Source organism: Malania oleifera, chromosome 4, assembly GCF_029873635.1.
Source record: "Malania oleifera isolate guangnan ecotype guangnan chromosome 4, ASM2987363v1, whole genome shotgun sequence".
NCBI lineage: Eukaryota > Viridiplantae > Streptophyta > Magnoliopsida > Santalales > Ximeniaceae > Malania > Malania oleifera.
The window spans coordinates 87,485,765-87,493,319 of NC_080420.1; the positions used below are offsets into that span (position 1 = coordinate 87,485,765).

The following is a 7,555-nucleotide window of genomic DNA, read 5'->3' on the forward strand; positions in this document are numbered from 1 at the left end:
TACCACCATGTAGGTGCCTCCTTTGCCCTTCATTATTTCATTTTCTGGTTCTAGAAATCCATCCTAGTGTGACTTGGATTTGCCCATTGCTCATCAGACAGGTACTCGAACATGTGCTCAACAGTCCTTAGTTGCTTGTCCTATTGGTCATTATGTTTTAGTTCCTCACCTTCCTAATACTATGTGTTCATTCGCCTTGTCTATTTCCTCGATTCTGTCCCTTCGTTGCATGTTGAAGCATTTGCTAACATTGGGGTGGAAGCATGCAATGGATGTAGAAATGGATGCTTGACCACTTGAGTGTATTTGTGGCCAGCTAGGTTTTAAATCAGGCTTAGGATTGCGGATGGGATTCAAATAGTATCTCATTTATTAACTTGAAGCATTCTATTTGCATGTGTCTTGCTGTGTGTTGCCAAATTTTCAAACGCTTAAGGTTTTTATAGGGTCTCATTTTTAGCAAGCATTGGTTCTTTCTCAGTTCAGTATCCATATTATGATAAAGCTGTTTTGTTACATCGTGAGCTGAGCTTGTTCAAGACATTATGCTTGCCTATGACCGCTTGTCTCTTGCATTTGGGATAGTTTTCCATTATGTAAATACTTGTATGGTTATTTTTTAGGGATAGTTTTTCCTAGGCTAAAAAGGGTTATGACTCCTTGATCATATTGATGTTTCCTAGTGTCAAAGTGAGTATCGCATAGAAAGTTCTTTAGGGGAGGTGAGTGTTCATCAACTTATAAAAAGTCACTAGCTAGTGCCAATGTGTTTAGCCTACTTGCTTCCCTTGCTAAACACACATTGTTAATGGAGGTATTGATACATTGCTTCAATGTTTACTGTTTAAGTGTCATTGCTTTCATAAATTGCTTATTGCTTCCACTTATATTTGCTTGAATGACAATAAAAGTGTTCCATTGGTAAATTGTGGTAAACGCTAGGTTGGCTAGTTAAACAAGAGAGCTTTATCTAGCACCGCATGGTTCTTTCACAAAGGTGTGAAATATTCGGCTCGTGACACCTAGTATTAGAGCTCGGTTAGTTTCTACATGAATTTAGCTGACTTTGTTGTGGGATTGTTAAAGTTTTGGTAAATGACCATGTCGACTAATGCCCAGGGAATTGATGTGCTGGAAGAACAAGTTGAGACTACAGCTAAAAATATGGCCATAAAGATGGTCCGATTGATAGAACATGTTGATGAATTGGGGGGATCACAAAAGCATCAACAAAGTTTGATGGTGGAAATGTCGGAGGACTTTCACCACACTGTGGAGACCTTGTAAGCTTAGATAGCTGATCTGACTGCAAAGATGAATGTGATGGTTCTTTTTATGAGAAACTCTAACACTCTAGGGTTAGCAAGACCAAGGTACTAGAACGTAAGACGTATGGGGCTGCTCGTGATGCCAAAGAGTCGGAAAACTTATTGTTTGATATGGAGTTGTACTTTCACTCCTTGAGGATGGACTCAGAACAGGTGAAAGTGGATACTGCAACTATGTAGTTGTTTACTGATGCCAAACTATGTTGGTGCACTAAGTACAGTGAAATTGAGAAAGGACACTGTGTAGTGGATTGCTGGGCAGACTTGAAGAGAAAGCTCAAAACCCAATTCTTTCCTGAGAATGTTGAGTACAATGCTAGGAGGAAATTGAGAGATCTCAAGCGTACTAGGTCAATGATCATACGTGAAACAATTTTTTGCTTTGATGTTGGATACTAAGGACATGCCGAAAAAGGACATGTTCTATTTTCTTGAGGGGCTGAAATCGTGGGCAAGGACAAAACTTTATAGGCAAAGAGTTTAGGACTTGTCTATTCCACAAGCTACTGCAACACGCTTGATTGACTACGCTGGTGATAATACCACTTCGTCCAAAGAGAGCGGTGTAGGTGGAAACAGTTGAAAGTCTTTTAAGAAAGGCAAACCCAAAAGTGGGGGAGCTGATTATAAGGCATCAACTTCAAAAGAAGCTTCATTGTCTCGAGGGTTCAACACGCCTAATGGAAAGGGTAAAATTTCATGCTACTTATGTAATGACCCTTATAGAGTTGTTGAGTGCCTTCATAAGGCATCACTCAAACCCTATCTTTGTCTCCCTCGCTGTGGTATTCACAACCAACAGTCATGCTGCCAATACTCCCACTCACACACTCTTTGACTTATAAACCTGTATTGACTTTTTGAGTCCGATCCCTATTCTGATTATGACAAATCACATCATCTCACTTGAGTACTTAGTGTTTGAACAAGTTTATAACTTTGTAAGCACAAGGGACGGATGCATAATGGAAGCCGTAAGAGCACCTAAACGATCATAGATCAGCGTATTCCTTGGAGATTCAGAAGAGCAAAAGCGTGAAGACTTTATTCATTTTTCAAGTTGTAATAGTAAATTAGGGTTTAATTGTGCATGCATCAATGATTTAATTTGAAGCTCTCATAATGACCTTAGATTGACCATAGGACCTCCAAGTAACTTGAAAAATCTTTTTCATAAAATTTTTAACTTCACAAAAGGTTTAGAAAGGGTTTTGAACTCAAAAGAAAGGCGAAACATCAATTTTTAAAAGGGTTAGTCGACCGGCTTTACAGGCCCAGTCGACCAGCGTATGCATATGGGCAATTCTACGAAGGCCCAGCTGACCAGCCACCTTAAAGCACTTGAGACTCAGTCAACCGGAGTATGCACATGGCTAAATTTTCAAAGGCCCAGTCGATTGGCCTCTTGTAAGTCTAGTTGTCCCAGTCGACCGACCATATGATCCGGCAAGCCGGATCTTGAGCCCAGCAGACCGGAGTAGGCACACCTTATTTCTTTAGTATCGGGTCCTCTTTGGATGAATCTATTTTGATTCCATAAATGATTAATGGTACCCTATTTTGTGTTGATCCTTTTGTTACTACCCGTATCCCTCTATAGAAATCTTCTACTCCTCTTCCAATCCATCAGTTAATGATCCGGACAAAACAATTCAGGGTTTATGAATGGCGAAAAGCAAGCACAGACTTCACTACCACCATGCAGGTGCCTCCTTTGCCTATCATTATTTCGAGTTCTGGTTCTAGAGATCCATCCTAGTGTGACTTGGATTCGCCCATTGCTCATCAGAAAGGTACTCGATCATGTGCTTAGCAGTCCTTAGTTGCTTGTCCTATTGATCATTATGTTTTTGTTCCTTACCTTCCTAGTACTATGTGTTCATTTGTCTTGTCTATTTCCTCGTTTCTGTCCCTTCCTTGCACGTTGAAGCACTTGCTAACATTGGGGTGGAAGCATGCAATGGATGTAGAAATGGATGCCTGACCACTTGAGTGTATTTGTGGCCAGCAAGGTTTTAAATCAGGCCTATCATGCCTAGGATTGTGGATGGGATTCAAATAGTATTTCATTTATTATTTTGACGCATTCTACTTCCATCTGTCTTCCTATGTGCTGCTGAACTAACCAAGGCTTAAGGTTTTTATAGGTTCTCATTTTTAGCGGGCATTGTTTCTTTCTCAGTTCAGTATCCATATTATGATAATGCTGTTTTTTCAGGGCATTATGCTTGCCTATGACCGCTTGTCTCATGCATTTGCCAAGTTCTTCTTTTCATCTGATCAACATGGTGCGGAGAATAGCTTTTGGAAGGGATGGTGCTTTCGCCACTGTAAGTACTTATGCTGTGATGCCTTTTCTCCTCTTTCGAACTTGCACTTAAGCTAGTATTACTACCAGCAAAAGCATAACAGCACCATTCACGCCTCATCTTTGTCAAATTGTGAAGGAGCATTGCAAATCTGGCATTGTTGGCAATATTGTTGATGCCATAGGGTTGTTCCATCACATGGTTCGGATGAAACCCTCGCCTTCCATTGTCAGTTTTAATCAATTGTTGGGATTTATTGTGAGAATGAAACATTATCTGGCTGCAATTTCCCTAATTAATCAAATGGAATTTGTAGGAGTTACGCCCAACGTGTGTAGTCTGACTATCTTGACGAATTGTTTTTGCAACTTGAATCGAGTGGATTTTGGTTTCTCTATTTTAGGAAAAATTTTGAAGCTCGGTTTGGAACCTGACACCACCACTTTGAATACTCTTATCAAGGGCCTTTGTTTTTGTGGTGAAGTTGCTCAAGCAGCAAGGTTATTTAACTGAATGATGCAGGACGGTTATCAATTGGATGTGTTTACTTATTCGACGATGATAAATGGGTTATGTAAGATTGGGAAAAATAGTGCAGCCCTAGAGTTGCTAAGGAAGATGGAAGAAAGAGGTTGTGTGTCAAATGTAGTAGCATATAGCACAATCATTGACAGCCTCTGCAAGGACAGGCTAGTAAATGAGGCTTTCAGCCTCTTCTTAGAAATGATTGGTAAAAACATTACTCCAAATGCTGTCACCTACAACTCATTAATCCGTGGCTACTGTAGTTCATGGCAGTGGAGAGAAGCTACTAGATTGTTGAATGAAATGATAGATAAAGAAATCACACTAGATATGTATACCTTCACCATATTGGTTGATAACCTTTGTAAAGAGGGGATGGTTGCTTAACACTGCTTGTCGTGGAATTGATGATTGGAAGATGTCTAGAGCCTAATACTATAAGTCTATAACTTATAGTGCCCTTATGGATGGATTTGTTTTGCAAGGCCAAATGAACATGGCATTGGATGTATTTCATGTGATGGTTGGCAGAGGTTGTTTTCCTAGTGTTTATAGTTATAGCATCTTGATCAATGGATTTTGCAAGAGTAAAAGAATAGAAAGCCATGAAGCTCTTTGAAGAAATGTCTCAAAATGGATTGATTCCTGACACCGTGACTTTCACAACTCTTATAAGCGGCCTATGCAAGGTGGGCAGGCTGCAGGATGCACATATGCTTCTAGATAAGATGCAAGCTCATGGCCAAACTCCTGATATTGTAATGTACTCAACTTTGTTGGATGGCCTATTCAAAAACAAATACGTTGATGAGGTGGTGGCCTTGTTTAAAACAATTGAAAATAGTGAAATGAGTCTTGATATAGTTATTTACATTATCATTATTGCTGGTATGTGCGAAGTTGGGAAGCTTGAAATTGCAAAGGAAACCTTTCAAAATCTCGCGGCCAAAACGCTACAACGTAGTCTTTTTACATATAATATAATGATGAATGGGTTTTGTGAAAGAGGGTTGTTAAATGAAGCAAATGACTTGCTTCAAAAAATGGAAGACAGTGGCTGCCCCCCAAATGGTTTCACTTATAACATAATTATCCAAGGACTTCTTCAAGACAATGAGATATTGAGAACAAAGAAACTCCTTCACATAATGGTTAGTCGGGGTTTCTCAGTGGATGCAAACACTATGACCATGTTACTAGAGTTGCAATCTATTGGTAAATTAGATCTATCATTGTATGATATGATAATAAGGATTTGTGACCATTATGAACATGAACTAAGACCTAGCAATGAATGTTTGGGAGGAGGCAGGTTGAGAATTTTTTTCATGTTTATTGTTATTTGGTGCTTATTGTGTCATATCTAGCATTAGTTTCTGGTACTGGTTGTGTATTGTTGTTCTGTAGCAACTATGTTTCTCTGCTTATGTGTAAATTCTTCTTAGGATCACGTTGTTCTGATATGTTATAGTATAGTATATTCTCTAAAGTGACAAAATAACATATTTATAGTTCCGTATTGACAATTTAACTTGGAAGCTTGTTCAATGTTTATAATATGGACAATAAATAGTATTTATGTTGTTTGGATTGATCCATGTCTTCTTATAAGAAAATATAGAACTTTTTTGTGCACCAACTTTTACAATTTCCTATTATCTTATTAAAGTAAGTGGAACCAGTAAGCAATTCACGTAAGCAAATGGTAAGCACACACGAAACGTTGAAGGAATGTAATCCATTAACAATTCCTCCTTAGGCAACATATGTTTAGTGGCGGATTCCAGCATGCTAAACACGTTTACAATATCTAGTGAGTTTTACTAAATTGATCAGCACTCACCTCCCCTAAATAGTTTTACTAAAATAGTTTGACACTAGTAAACATCAAGCTGATTGAGGAGTCATACTCTCATTCTACACTAAGGCATAAGCACACTCAATGAAAGTAAAACCTATATTATTAGTTACATGATGGTTACCCATCCCATGAACACAAGTCAAGCAGCCATAGGAAAGCATAATTCCTTGAACAAGCTTTGCTCGTGACACCTTGAAATCAATATAGATTTTCTTTTGTTGTTCCGCTGCACTCCAATTCCAAGAATTTACCTTCGTTGTTCTATCTACTCACCACTCAGAAAAGAAATCTGGCAATTGTTTTGCGATGAGAGAAATGCTCCAAGTTATAAATTAAGGGAGACAAATCACACAAGGGTGATCTTGATCTTTCGATTCCTAACTTGGGATATCTATTCCAAATGAAAAAAAAACTCCCTTATCCAATATTTTCCAAATGCAAATTGAATGTCTTACTTTCAACCTGCCTCAACTTGAGGAAATTCTCTTCCATACCTTCCCTCAATCAGATCTATAGACGTGGGAAAGCTCTTGCTGGAAAGAAGAGGGCAAGAGCCTCATAGGACAAAAATCATGAATTTTTAATGAACAGATGAAATGTGAGTGATGGAATTTGAAAGGTTTATTCTAAAAATTCTATTTCTATATATGTAATTTTCTGCTCAACGCAACATAAAACATCATATGGCCTATGAACATGAAGGCTACACTGTATGATGCTAAATTTCATGGACAAAAATTAGTAGGGAGGAAATAAAGTTATGTTTTTTTTATATGCACTCTTAAATGAAAATCATATGTGTTATTATATATACAACAACAACAACAAAACCAAGCCTTAGTCCCACTAAGTGGGGTCGGCTATATGAATCCTTTTCCGCCAATTTATGCGATCATGGACCATTTCTTTTGATAGATTCAAGGATATTAAATCCTTACTCATTATCTCCTCCCAAGTTATTTTAGGTCTACCCCTACCCCTTCTACGTTGGTTAAAAATATATTTATAACTCTTTGGGTACAAAGGCCAGAAACTAGTTTCATTTTGTTCGGATACCACACTACATAAAAGCTTAAGCTATTAAGGTTAGTGACAGGAAATTGTTTTAGTAAAGATGAAAATTATGGTTTACTTTATCTATGGAACAATGGTGATATCTCCAATTAATTGTATGAGTTATTTAGAATCTGTAAACTATATTTAAATTGAATCCTAGAGCATAATATTCACAACAACTATTGAGATTTCAAGGTACAACATTTTGAGCCTTCACTATGATAAGCAACATAATTCATTTTCTGAACAAAGATGAGAAAATTTAAAATGATGCATGATAAGGCCTCTCTTTCTTTCTCTGAGAGATTAGAGCCAAGCCCTTTGTGAAGAAGGTAAATAACACAAGTGATGGGTGATGGGTTGGACGGAACTAGAGAGACCCACACGATCCCATTCCTTAATGGATTGTCCGTGGGGCTCCCATTCTCACATGGAATCCAAAAAATCCCTTGAGAATGTCAAAAGCTTGCCTTTAA

At 38.1% G+C, this 7,555-nt stretch overlaps 1 pseudogene; it reads left to right on the forward strand.

The window, feature by feature from the left end:
• The first annotated feature begins 1,101 nt into the window (after nucleotides 1-1,101).
• LOC131153867 (putative pentatricopeptide repeat-containing protein At1g12700, mitochondrial) lies at nucleotides 1,102-5,596 on the forward strand (annotated as a pseudogene).
• The last annotated feature ends 1,959 nt before the right edge of the window (nucleotides 5,597-7,555 follow it).